Below are 13072 nucleotides of genomic sequence, written 5' to 3' on the forward strand. Positions count from 1 at the left end.
ATTATGATTGTGATGAAAGGGTTACATATCCAGTTGCAAGGTATTATGAGCCTATTTTTATCTATTTTAATAATTATATTTATTAAAATATAAACGATTTGTATATATTTTTTATTTAATTTAACTAGATTCAAAATAAAAGTTCAAGTGGAAGACATTAGTGATGATGTTCCAATAATATTATTTCATCCTCTGGCTGATGAAATTATTGAAAAAGTTGTTCTCAAGTCTGCCGACCAGTTGCTTCAAGAAAACACAACATCTGTATGTATAAGTATTTTTTACTTCACCTATATATTTTTGTCATTACGTTTAAATTTTTGGTTATATTAATTTAATCATAAAATATTATGATTCACAGGATGTTGAAGAAAGTTAGCTTTCCTGTGGATTTAAACAAGTTCACTGGAAAGATGTTTGCTTTTAAAATTGAGATAACAACTTATAATATGACTAACTTTGATGAAATGTATTTGTTACAAACATGACCGATGATGAGTCAATTATTAATGAGCTCAAAGAAAAGATGAAGATTACTGAGTTATTTTTTATAAAAATAGATGATTCATATTAATACATTAATATTTACAATTTATGTAATTCTGTTATTAGTAACTTAATTTTGACATTTGTCTCAGGGAAACAATAAAGAATTTATCAAAAGAAAAAGTCATATTCCAAGCGTTAAGAATGATGATGCTAATACCAGTTCTGATATCAATAAAATCAACAAGCGTAAACTGGTTGACGTCTACAACTCTTCAACTCCAAGTAACGTCAAGGATCTGGAGAAAGTTAGAAAGAAAGAGACTTAGCTCTTATCTCGATGAATTCAAAGCAGTTTTTATGATTTTTACGTTTTAAACATTGGTTTTTTTGAATATTTCAGTTTGTTTGACGTGGTTGTTTGATCTTTATATGCTTTTTTTATATATGAATAAATCTATCCTTTTTAACCAATATTTTTTTCCCTTTTAACTTAATCAACTTATCATTTGACATTAATGGATGAGTCTTAATAAAAGAAAAAAGAAAACAAAATACATATAATTTCCTAAAACACGTTGTTTATAATATGTTTATGAATTTTATTAGTAGAAAATTCAAGTAAAAGCATAATATAATATAATTTAAAAACAAACAATATAACATTTTGTATGGGTGTAGGAAATATTTTTATACTGCGATCTCAGTAAGAATTAAAAGGTTATTAGCTTTGCACGAAAACTATGAATACACATGGAGACAAAGTTAGGATACTGATGAAACCGAACAAATAATTATTGTGGGAAGGGAAAGAAGATACTAATGAGTTTGAAAATGTTGTTTATGTACTTTTTTATTATTGAAAACTAAATTTTCCTAGCCCGGGATGTTCCCGTGTGATAGCCTAGTTCTTTCTAAATGAATAACAAACTACATTAAATTATAAACTACATACAATTCCAAAATCTATATAAAGCTAAACTAATAGAATACCTAACTCTTTAAAAAGTTCGGCATCAACGTCTTCAATAAAATATCTATATCATCATCCTTAACCTCTCCGGTGTCGTTCATCATCTAATTAAAGTAAATAGAAAAAGTATCAACGAAAACTAATAGCAAATAAAAAAATAGCATCAACATCTTCAATAAAGTTTTCTTTGTATTTATATATGTCTAAAAACAAATATAGAATCAACTAAACCTTCTCAGTTTAAAAAATCACACAACTAAGATAAAAAGCTTAGTTTATAAATGAAAATAATAAATAATACTTACGATTGAACTTAATAGCAGCATTAACAATCAAAGCTTCAAGCTTAAACAAATGGAAGGGAAACATAAGTTCTTATAAGCTCAACAATATTATTTCGTTAAGCATAGGTGCATAGCACTTTCAAATTAATAGAAAATCTGCACTGCTTCCATTCATTGAATAAGAAGCAGTTGATATTCTATTGCATATCAAATTTCCAAGTTTTGGGAATTCCATGGTTCGGTCACGGTGTGATAAAATATGACAGTCATGTTGTGTTATCGGGTTTTATCTTGTTATAGGGTCCCAATATTAGAAAAAATCGGAGGCATAAGGAGTGTTTCAGTGCATTGGCTTCCAATAGTACAATTTACATATTGGTTTTAGTTTGCTTATGGTGGGTTATATGTTCACTTATTTTAAAAGGGCTAGTTAGCTAATTGTGGTAAAGTTGTTTACACTATTTAAAGTGGTACGGTTTAGTTGTGGTTTGAGTGTATTGGCTTTCGTTACATACTTACTGGACCATGTTTGTTTTAGTCGCATTATTTATTAGTTGTTTCTCTTTTTGTGGGCTGGTGGAGGTGCTTCGACATCCAGTGATCTTATTTTAGTTAGGCTGTGTTTTTCTAGTTTCTTTTGGGTAGTTAACTGTGTAATCTCTTTTTTTAACATTTTTTAAACAATCCGACCCGAAACTTGTTCTGACCCGGGCCCGTTTCAACCTAAAACAAAACAGCCATTTTTAACTGACCCGTTTTGACCCACCACCCGACCCGCCCCAGGTAGAAAAACATCAGTAACATCAAATACAAAAGTGACTAAAAAGGCTGAAAAACAACGAAAGAATGAGCATGTACCGCATTTTTGTCAAAGGAAGAAATTCACCACCATCAAACTCTGTAGTCATTTACACTCCCTCATTAACCCATATCAAGATTCAATAAGTATAACCTGTTCAAAAAATTTCTTCCTAAATCGTTCAGATAACCCGAGTAACTTGATCTCTGATCCAATTTTGGATCCTTATCTGTAAAAAAAAAATCAGAAGTGTTATTAGTGTGGCTTCAAAGAAAAATTAATGACTAAATTCCCATTATAGAAAATATTAAAAGTGAGAAAGATAAAAGGATAATCTAACAATTTTTAGATGAAATTGCAATGAATGGCTTTTTCATATGCTTTTTCTGGTGCGTGGGTTTTCTAAACAAAGCTCCACATTCCTTGCAATAATTCATCTTCCCCCTTTTACTCTTTTTCTTCATTACCTTCTCTGATTTCATCCTCAATGTCAACAAACTCAACATTATAAGTTAGTAAATCCAACAATGATGATCGAATATCGACAGACTATAACATACATAGCAAAGTAAGGAACTAAAATCCAAGATGAGAATAACAATCTTTATATCAAAAATCCCTAAAATTAACGATTTCGAATGACTGTGTTTACATATTCAACTTGAGCACTCGTAATAGTATTTGAACTATAGCTATGAACCAATATGCAGGGGCGTAGGTACATAGAGACGTACGGGTTCGGCCGAACCCGTACCAAAACAAAAATTAGTGTTACATATACATGTATTTTGACATCACACCCATAGAAATTTCAACATCGAACCCTTAGAAAAAGCCGAAATTTAGTGATGGACGGTCGATCGTTCATCCCTCGAAAATTTCCGAACCCGTAAGAAAAAAATTTAGCTACACCACAACCAACATGATACATAGATAAAATCAAACAAAGAGACCAGAAACTAAAATTCAAAAGGATACCACAATTAGCAATAACTTATTAAAATACAATTGAATAGTTATTACTTCCTAAAAAGAGACCAGAAAATAAAATTCAAGAGGATACCACAATTAACAATAACTAATACAATTGAATAGTAATTACTTCCTAATGGTGTTAAGAATCTAAAATTTACAATGGCATTTTAGTTTTGTTCAAGTATTCAGTTGGTCCCAACCTACTTTTCCCGCATCAACAAACATATCAAACAAAACAATTACCATAAGTCTATAACTATGCTAAAGCAAGCAAGCACGTACCAGGTCGATTGCACATTAGCCAATTTCTTTTCGTCAAAGCGTAATCCGTAACCGGTACTTTTAAAACCTAAAAATCGACAACCACCAAAATATAAATTACAGTTGATATGTATCATTTAAAAAATAATTATTTGGCCCTTTAACTATGCTAAAGCAAGCAAGTACGTAACAGGTCGATTGCACGTTAGCCAACTTTTCATCAAATAATAGTTCCTAACTATGCTAAATCAAGTGAGCAAGTACCAGTTGACTTATAACCAAGGTCTAAAGATACAGAATCGTGCTTAGAGGCGAACCGAGGCATAAGCCCAAGGTGGAATCAAAAAATAAATATAAAACTACGTATCTTATAAAGAAAATATTAACTTATTTAATCATCAGACTAAAAAAAACGGGTTTTGATGTCTTTGACTTTTTGGGTCAGTTTTGAACATTTGATGCACAACTTATTCCTATCGCCTCAGCGCCCTATGAGACGTGCGTACGAAATAACCCCCTGAGGTGCACCTGAGACTCGTTTTTTGGGCGCCTCGCCTTGAGGTGCACGCCTCAACCATTTTTTAAAACCAAAACCATCATTATAACTATATATGCTGAAGCAAGCAAGTACGTACCAGGTCGACTGCTCGTTATCCAACTTCTTTTCATCAGATCATAGTACTACATAACTGGTACTTTTAGCCCAACAATCACAAAAAACCAAAATATATATATTACACCAAAAGTAAAAGTCAAAACATGGGCCAACTTATAGCCATTGAGTTTAACTCGATATACAAATAATACAATTGGGAAAATTATAATAGTAATTGTTTCTCTATAAAATAATGCTAAAAATAAAGCAATTATTTGCATTCACTTTTGGTATATCCAGATGATAGAAGCACTTATTTGCATTCACTTTTGTAGTAAATTAATTTTACTATATAATGAAAAGGTCAAACTTGCAAACGTTTTTTTTTTAATATGCAATCTAGTCTAGTTACAGGATTATATTAGAAGGTAATTAATCTGACATAAGAAGAACAATACTATATTAGAAGGTAATTAATCTGACATAAGAAGAACAATACTGGAGTATATAAGGTGATCCTCATATGTGTGGTAACTATAAAGCTCCTAACGAAGAATAATTCTATTAAACACATAGGAAAGATGTAATTGTACGCAATTAGCAGAATTAATTACAAAGAAAATTAGACTAAAAGAACCCATAAAGTTTATAAAATGGAGAACCTGTTGCCTTTAGCATTGTTCGGCTCACATCCACATGCATCTCTATGTCCTATCTCCTCATACAGCTCATAATTGCTCGGCTCCGATCGGATATTTCTTCATTTTAAACAATCAATAAACAAACCACATAAACATAAAAATCGCTAAAAAATAATCCATTAAACAATGTATACAATCAATTAAACAAAAAAACACGATTCAGATGAGCATAATCCTCGAAACTTACACAAATATAAGACGTTTAATATCAACTATTCAACTGTACGTACGTCAATCAAACGCTAAACAAAGCATAAAAGCATCAAAAACGCTAAAAAACTACTCAATTAAACACAGTGAGAAGACTTTGTATAATGAATTAATAAGACAACATTTGAAAAAAAATGGATCTAATATTCAGATCAAAACGAATAAAACCACAATACAAAATACAAACTAAGAGAACAAATCTGAATAATATCTTTATATAGGAATCATACCTTGGTGGAGACGACATTCGTGGGAGCAGTAAAAAGATCCATTACGAAGAAACCCACAAAATCATTTGAAACTCAAAATCATATCTGTTTAACAATGAGAACATAGATCAACGTATTAGAATGATAAAATCACTATGTCTATGAGAATTATTGTTAATCTAACCTTGATTCGAATAGTTGGAAGGAAGATATTAGATTTGTAAAGAGGCGACCAAGAGAGAATGAGGGAAACCCTAATCGAATACATATTGTAGTAGAAATCAGCGAAAACATAATAGATTAAGCAACGGATCAAAGAAAATCCTAAATCAAAACAGTTAGAATTAAAATAAATATTAACAAAATCAGCAATAAATATTACTTAAGAATTAGAACCGTACCTCTAAGTTCATGAAGGAATCGGAGTGAAAGATTCGGCGATGGAGGAAAGGATGAGGATCGTATCATATCAGGTGTTGATAAGTTGAAGAAACTGAAAAGAAAAAAATCAAGAATGATGCTTACTAACATATTAGGATTCATAGTTCGCTTACAGATTAGAGATTTGGAATCTTACCTGGAAGATTTGGGGAGAAAGTAGACTGTTGCGAGTTGGAAGCGTGTAGAAGAAGATGAAACCCTAATCGGAATTGCCGTATTGGAGAAGATGAAAATGTGGAAACAAAGAAGTGGGTTCTTGCTTTATATATGGAATGAATAATAATGACCCGAATTACTTGATGGATCCCGTGTGGGGTTAAATTAAGGGAAATGAGGAGAATGCATGTTTTGGTGGGAAAATGAGTTTTGGAGGCCCTAGGAGGAGGCCATGTGTCCCCTAATTAAGACTTTTATTAGGTTGTATAGATATAAACACTAGGTAACATCCTTGTTACCATATGATATAGTTTGTTTTGTCTCCACTATCTCTAACATTTAATTCTGGAAATTATACTAGACTTATGATGCAATTCATCTTGATACTATTTTTTCTTTAAACACTAACAACGAATTAGACCCGTTGTGTTAAAAGAAAATAAGAAGATAAAGTTCATTTGACCCTTCCAGAATGATATGGAAATCAACTATTGTGTTGCACATTTTGACACCTTTACCAGTGGCGGAGCTTGACCAAAAGTTTCGAGGGGGCGTATGTCACACCCCCAAAATCCACCTGCGGATAACACCCGCTTCGAGGGCGTGACTGACCAGGATCCAGCCACCAATTATACTGAATAATTAATGTTGATAACAAAAGTAATACTTACTAACCATAAGATTAGCAAATAATCAAGTTCAGAGTTTAAGGTTTTAAGTTCAAACAGTTAATAAGTAGCGGAAGCATAAGTAAGGCAGTTTAAACAAAGTTCATAATTCAAAATAAGGTGACACCCAACGCAAGGGTGAACAGACACTACACGTTCCCAAGCAGCAAGCTCCTTCGTCACGGGTTACCTGCAAAGCATGCAGTAAGGGGTCAACAATAATGCTGAGTGAGTTCACTAGTTGTCCAGTTTTAATTACCAAAAACTTGTTTCACCAGTTAATTTATCCGTTTATACATGCCATGGGGAGCTACCCCAAAAGTTAGCGACTAAACTGTTTTTCCAATACCGAACACTAGGTAACCGTTGCGTTTCCGCAGGATGCCCCGATGTCAATGTTCTATCATCATTGACGGATGCCTGAGTACATTAGTTCACGACCGATCCCAAACCAGGGCACGGTGTGAGGCTGGTAAACACCTAAATAGCGCTATCAACTAATAACCCGTTCGCCTGACCCCGGCGACTAATCGGTATTTGTAGTAGGGACTTGAGTGATAGAGTTTCGTTTAGTGCCGTTATTTGCAATCCGTATAAACAGTAATTAACCAAAAGGTTTCCCAATACCAGGGAAGGAAAAGTAAGTTTTGTTCCCAATAACTAGGGAAGGTATGTAAATGGTATCCCCTTTTCAAGGGGATAGGGTTGTTTTAGTCTCGTGTCCCAAACCACCGGGACGCATGCTTTTAAGTTGTGAACTCACCTTGGGTTGCTCGGTAGGTTTAGGTTACTTGTCAATCACGTTGGTCACCACGTCCTAACATGGTTACCGGTATAGGTCAGGTTCGGTATACAAGCATTCATGTAAAACACATACTGGCACGTAACATACATACAAATAAACAGTCGTGGGGTTATTGGGCCGGCCTAAACAATTAAGCAGTCAACAGCAACACATAATCCAGTCAACAGATAGCCCAAGTTAAACACATATTGGCCCAATAACCAAAATGGACAGCCCACTCGCAACCAGGCGGTCTCGAGTCGCAACCAAGAGGTTTCGGCTTGTCACGTTGTGGTTGCGAGTCGCAACCGCGTGGTCTCGAGTCATCACGCTGTGGTTGCGAGTCGCAACGGTCGTAGTCTCGAGTCGCAATCTCGTGGTTTCGAGTTGTCCTGCTATGGTTGCGAGTCGCAACCGTGTGGTTTCGAGTTGTCACGCTTTGGTTGCGAGTCGCAACGGCGTGGTCTCGAGTCGTAATCTCGTGGTTTCGAGTCGGAATGCTGTCACTTTCATGCACACGTGATGATGCAGATATGACAGTCCAATTTGTACATATGAAATCAGACCCAGATTAGGAAACTACCAATAAGGTTTCTACAAACACTTTGCCTAATCTGAATATTAGTAAACTTAGATCAAACTTTGCCATTTTTACATCTTCAAGTCATATTCAACTCGTTCATCACAAGTTCATCATTCTAGGGTTTTCATATTCAAACATACCATACATTTATGAACCAAAATCACACATAATTTAACGAGATCAATATGCAAGAACAAGGAAACACACACCAACTAGTTCATGAACTACACACCATCCTAGGTTCATCATCTTTAAATAACCTTTTTCATACAAGAACATGTTTGGTCATACGAATCCACCATTCATCTCCAAGTTATCTACCATTTAGTTTGAGCATACAACTAGTCATTTTGAACATGTTACAAGTATTTTATACATAAAAGCTTACACATAGTCAAACTTCACAAATCACCCAAAATCATGTATAACACTACTAACCAAACATATTCTAGTTCATTTAACCCACATAAATTCTATGCACATAATAACAATACTAACCGGTTGTGAAGAAGAAGAAGGAGCCGAAAACAAGGAGAAAGGAACCGAGAAGATGGACTGTCCGAGTGATGATCTTGACCGAGTTCTTGTCCGAGATCCTTGCTTGAACCGAGATTTGGAAGAGATGGAATGTTGTTGGTTTGGGGTTTCTAGTTGAGAGAGAATAGGAGAAGTGTGTGTTTGTGTGTTTGTGTAAAGTGAAGGAAAGTGGGAAAGGTTAGGATTATATACCAAGTATCAACAAGGCTAAGGGGTTTCGGCCCCAAACCGGTTACGGCCCAAAGGCCCACTCGAGACCGAGTGGCCCACTCGCAACCGGGTGGTTGCGAGTCATGGTCTCGGGTCGTGGTCTCGGCTCTCATATATATATATATATTTATAATACATACATACAACACATATCAAGTAAAAGTCACGTTTCCATTTAATAATATTTACATATACACAGAATATTACAAGGTGTTCGTTCGGAAAAACCTAGAGTGTCACATTATCCACAAGTTTTAAGAACTTTCGTCCCGAAAGTTGAAGCAGCCACTGCCAAGCTAGCGTGTTTTAACGGGGTGTCACATCATCCCCCCGTTAGTTTGGAATTTCGTCCCGAAATTCGGTTGTAGCTTCCGTGCTGGGGTTTTCGTTTGCGAACAACTGGGGATACTTGGACTTCATCTGGTCCTCCCGCTCCCAGGTAAACTCTGGGCCGCGTCGTGAGTTCCAACGAACTCGCACGAGAGGTATCTGGCTACGTTTGAGGGTTTTGATCTCTCGATCCATGATCTCAATCGGTTCCTCAGTAAAGTGTAGCTGTTCATCAATCGTCAGTTCCTTAAAAGGAATCACGAGTGTTTCATCCGACAAACACTTCTTCAGGTTAGATACGTGAAATACGTTGTGTACCGCGCTCAGCTCTGCAGGCAGGTTCAATCTATACGCCACCTTACCGATTTTCTCGGTAATTTCGAATGGTCCAACATATCGTGGATTCAGCTTGCCTCGTTTACCAAAACGAACCACACCCTTCCAGGGTGAGACTTTAAGTAGAACCCGGTCCCCGACCTGGAATTCTAACGGCTTCCTACGCTTGTCAGCGTAGCTTTTCTGACGGTCACGAGCTGCCGCCATGCGTTGCCTGATCTGGGAAATCTTTTCCGTTGTGTCCACCACCAGTTCTGGGCCTGTGAGTTGACTATCACCGACTTCCGCCCAGCAGAGAGGTGATCGGCATTTACGACCGTACAATGCCTCAAAAGGTGCCGCCTGAATACTAGTGTGGTAGCTGTTATTGTAGGAGAATTCCACCAGCGGTAGATGCTTCTCCCAGTTCTTGCCAAAATCGATCACACATGCTCTAAGCATGTCTTCCAGGGTTTGGATGGTGCGTTCAGACTGCCCATCCGTTTGCGGGTGATAAGCGGTGCTCATGTCCAAACGTGAGCCAAAGGATTTGTGCATAGCTTGCCACAACTCGGAAGTAAAACGAGCGTCTCGGTCGGAAATAATAGAAGTTGGCACCCCGTGCCTGGAGACTACTTCCTTTAAATAGATTTCTGCTAAGGTAGAAAACTTGTCTGTTTCCTTAATGGCCAAAAAGTGTGCAGACTTAGTCAATCGATCTACTATCACCCAAATAGTATCATTCCCGCATTGGGATCTAGGTAGTCCTGTAACAAAATCCATGGAAATTTGCTCCCATTTCCACTTCGGGATTTCCGGTTGCTGTAGTAGGCCTGCTGGTTTCTGATACTCGATCTTGACTCTTGCGCAGGTCAAACATTTGCCAACATAGGCTGCTATGTGGGCTTTCATGCCAGGCCACCAGTAGGTGGTTCTTAAGTCGTGGTACATCTTATCTGAACCAGGATGTACTGAATAACGGGACTTATGGGCTTCGTCCATCACAAGCTCTCGTAGATCTCCGTAAAGTGGGACCCAAATGCGCCCTGCCACATAGTAGGCGCCGTCTTCTTTTTGTTCTAGTTGCTGCCTCGATCCTCGCAGGGACTCAGCCCTGATGTTTTCCGGTTTCAGAGCTTCAATCTGAGCATTTCGAATCTGGTTAGGGAGACTAGACTGGATGGTAAGTTGTAATGCTCGCACGCGCTTTGGTACAGTGTCTTTCCGGCTGAGGGCGTCTGCCACAACATTGGCCTTGCCCGGATGATACTTGATGGCGCATTCATAATCATTCAGAAGTTCGACCCACCGGCGTTGTCGCATGTTTAATTCTTTCTGCTTAAAGATATGCTCGAGACTCCTGTGATCGGTGTAAATGGTGCACTTGGTACCGTACAGGTAATGTCTCCATATCTTAAGCGCAAATATCACCGCTCCTAGTTCCAAGTCGTGTGTTGTGTAGTTCCTTTCGTGTGTCTTGAGTTGTCGGGATGCATAGGCAATAACTTTCTCGCGTTGCATCAACACACAACCGAGCCCATGAATAGACGCATCGCAGTACACCACAAAGTCGTCCGTTCCTTCAGGTAACGAGAGAATAGGAGCACTGCAGAGGTTATCCTTTAGTTTCTGAAACGCGGTTTCCTGAGCTTCACCCCACTTATAAACCATACCCTTCTGAGTAAGAGCCGTGAGGGGCTGAGCGATCTTTGAAAATCCCATGATAAATCTTCGATAGTATCCCGCCAGTCCCAAGAATTGGCGGACTTCAGTCGGAGTCTTAGGGGTAGGCCAATTCTTTATAGAGTCGATCTTTGCAGGGTCGACGTGGATTCCATCCTTGTTAACCACGTGCCCCAGGAAATGGACTTCTCGAAGCCAGAAGTCGCATTTCGAGAACTTGGCATACAGTTGCTCATTGCGAAGGAGTTCGAGGATAAGGCGTAGGTGCTGTTCATGCTCCTCTTGACTTTTCGAGTAGATCAGGATGTCGTCTATAAACACGATCACGAATTTGTCGAGGTAGGGTTTGCATACTCGGTTCATGAGATCCATGAACACTGCAGGGGCGTTGGTCATTCCGAAGGGCATAACGAGGAATTCATAATGACCATAACGAGTTCTGAACGCAGTTTTGGAGATGTCTTCATTACGGACCCTTAGCTGATGATAGCCTGATCGCAGGTCAATCTTAGAGTAGTAGCTTGATCCTTGCAATTGATCGAATAGGTCATCGATTCGCGGGAGAGGGTAACGATTCTTGATGGTAACCTTGTTCAACTCACGATAGTCAATGCACATTCGGAACGTGCCATCCTTCTTCTTGACAAAGAGTACTGGTGCTCCCCAGGGTGATGAACTAGGGCGAATAAACCCTTTATCCAAAAGTTCCTGTGGTTGAGTAGAGAGTTCCTTCAATTCTGCGGGGGCTAGTCGATAAGGCGCACGAGCTATAGGCGCTGCTCCGGGAGCTAGCTCGATTTGGAATTCGACCTGACGGTGGGGAGGGAGTCCAGGTAATTCCTCAGGAAATACCTCGGGATAGTCACGTACTATCGGAAAATCTTCAATCCTCTTTTCCTTTTCGTGGGTGTTGGTGACGAGTGCTAAGATAGCGGTGTGCCCTTTTCGTAAACACTTCTGGGCCTTCAAGAAAGAGATAACGCCGGAGATTTCTCCGCCTTTGCCACCTTGTACAATGAGGGGTTTGCCAGAACGGCGAGGAATACGAACTGCTTTCTCTTGACAGAGGATCTCAGCGTGATGCTTGGATAACCAATCCATACCAATAACGACGTCGAAGCTTCCAAGAGTAACAGGGAAAAGGTCGATACTAAACGTCTGACCAGACAACTCTAGTTTGCAGCCTTTGATAACATGTGAGGCCTCGATGTTTCTACCATTAGCTAACTCGACGATATGAGGAGAACTTAGTAACGAAAGCGGACGCTTAAGCTTCTTACTAATACGTAGGGATACATAACTAGCATCGGCACCGGAATCAAATAACACAGAAACATAACGATCATCAAGTAGGAACTTACCCGCCACGACATTGGGGTCATTCCTTGCTTCACCAGCTCCAATCACGAAAGCCCTTCCTCTAGCACCATTCCCAGCATTGTTGTTTTGATTGTTGTTCCCAGCTCCCTGATTATTGTTGCGGTTCTGATTCAGTTCAGGGCAATCCTTCTTAAAGTGCCCTGTTGCCCCACATTTAAAACATGCTCGGTCGTTTCCTTGCTGCTGTTGCTGTTGAGGTTGTTGCTGATTCTGTCTTGCTGGGAACTGGCTCCTACAATCCTTGGCTTCGTGCCCCATCTTGTGGCATCGCTGGCACTGGCCCTTGTTACATGCCCCATTGTGATGTCTGTTACACTTGTTGCACTTAGGGTAGCTTCCCCGGTAGCCACCCTGTTGCTGAGTGCCCTTGTTGTTGTCAGTTTTCCTTTGTTGTGCTGGGGCCTGAGTGGGGTTAGCATCCTTGCCCTGACTTCCTTCCCACTTACGCTTGTTGTCACTAGAAGTTCCGACAGTAGCACTGATCCTTTTGGG

At 38.6% G+C, this 13072-nt stretch overlaps 1 long non-coding RNA gene across 10 annotated transcripts; it reads right to left on the reverse strand.

Moving 5' to 3' along the window:
- Positions 1–590: 590 nt before the first annotated feature.
- On the reverse strand, positions 591–6218 carry LOC110877267. 10 transcript variants are annotated; one of them, XR_004875291.1, is made up of 9 exons: positions 6071–6218; positions 5895–5986; positions 5678–5747; positions 5515–5598; positions 5036–5131; positions 2883–3866; positions 2602–2771; positions 1480–1563; positions 592–785 (listed from the first exon to the last, which is right to left on the reverse strand). It is a non-coding gene; the product is annotated as an uncharacterized LOC110877267 (long non-coding RNA). The 10 variants fall into 10 exon arrangements; XR_004875295.1 differs by lacking the exon at positions 592–785 and having other exon boundaries at positions 1220–1563; positions 2883–3014; positions 3800–3866; positions 4414–5131; XR_004875294.1 differs by lacking the exon at positions 592–785 and adding an exon at positions 1765–1804 and having other exon boundaries at positions 1243–1563.
- Between the last annotated feature and the right edge of the window lie 6854 nt (positions 6219–13072).

The sequence above is a fragment of the Helianthus annuus genome, chromosome 12 (genome assembly GCF_002127325.2).
Source record: "Helianthus annuus cultivar XRQ/B chromosome 12, HanXRQr2.0-SUNRISE, whole genome shotgun sequence".
NCBI classification, from domain to species: domain Eukaryota; kingdom Viridiplantae; phylum Streptophyta; class Magnoliopsida; order Asterales; family Asteraceae; genus Helianthus; species Helianthus annuus.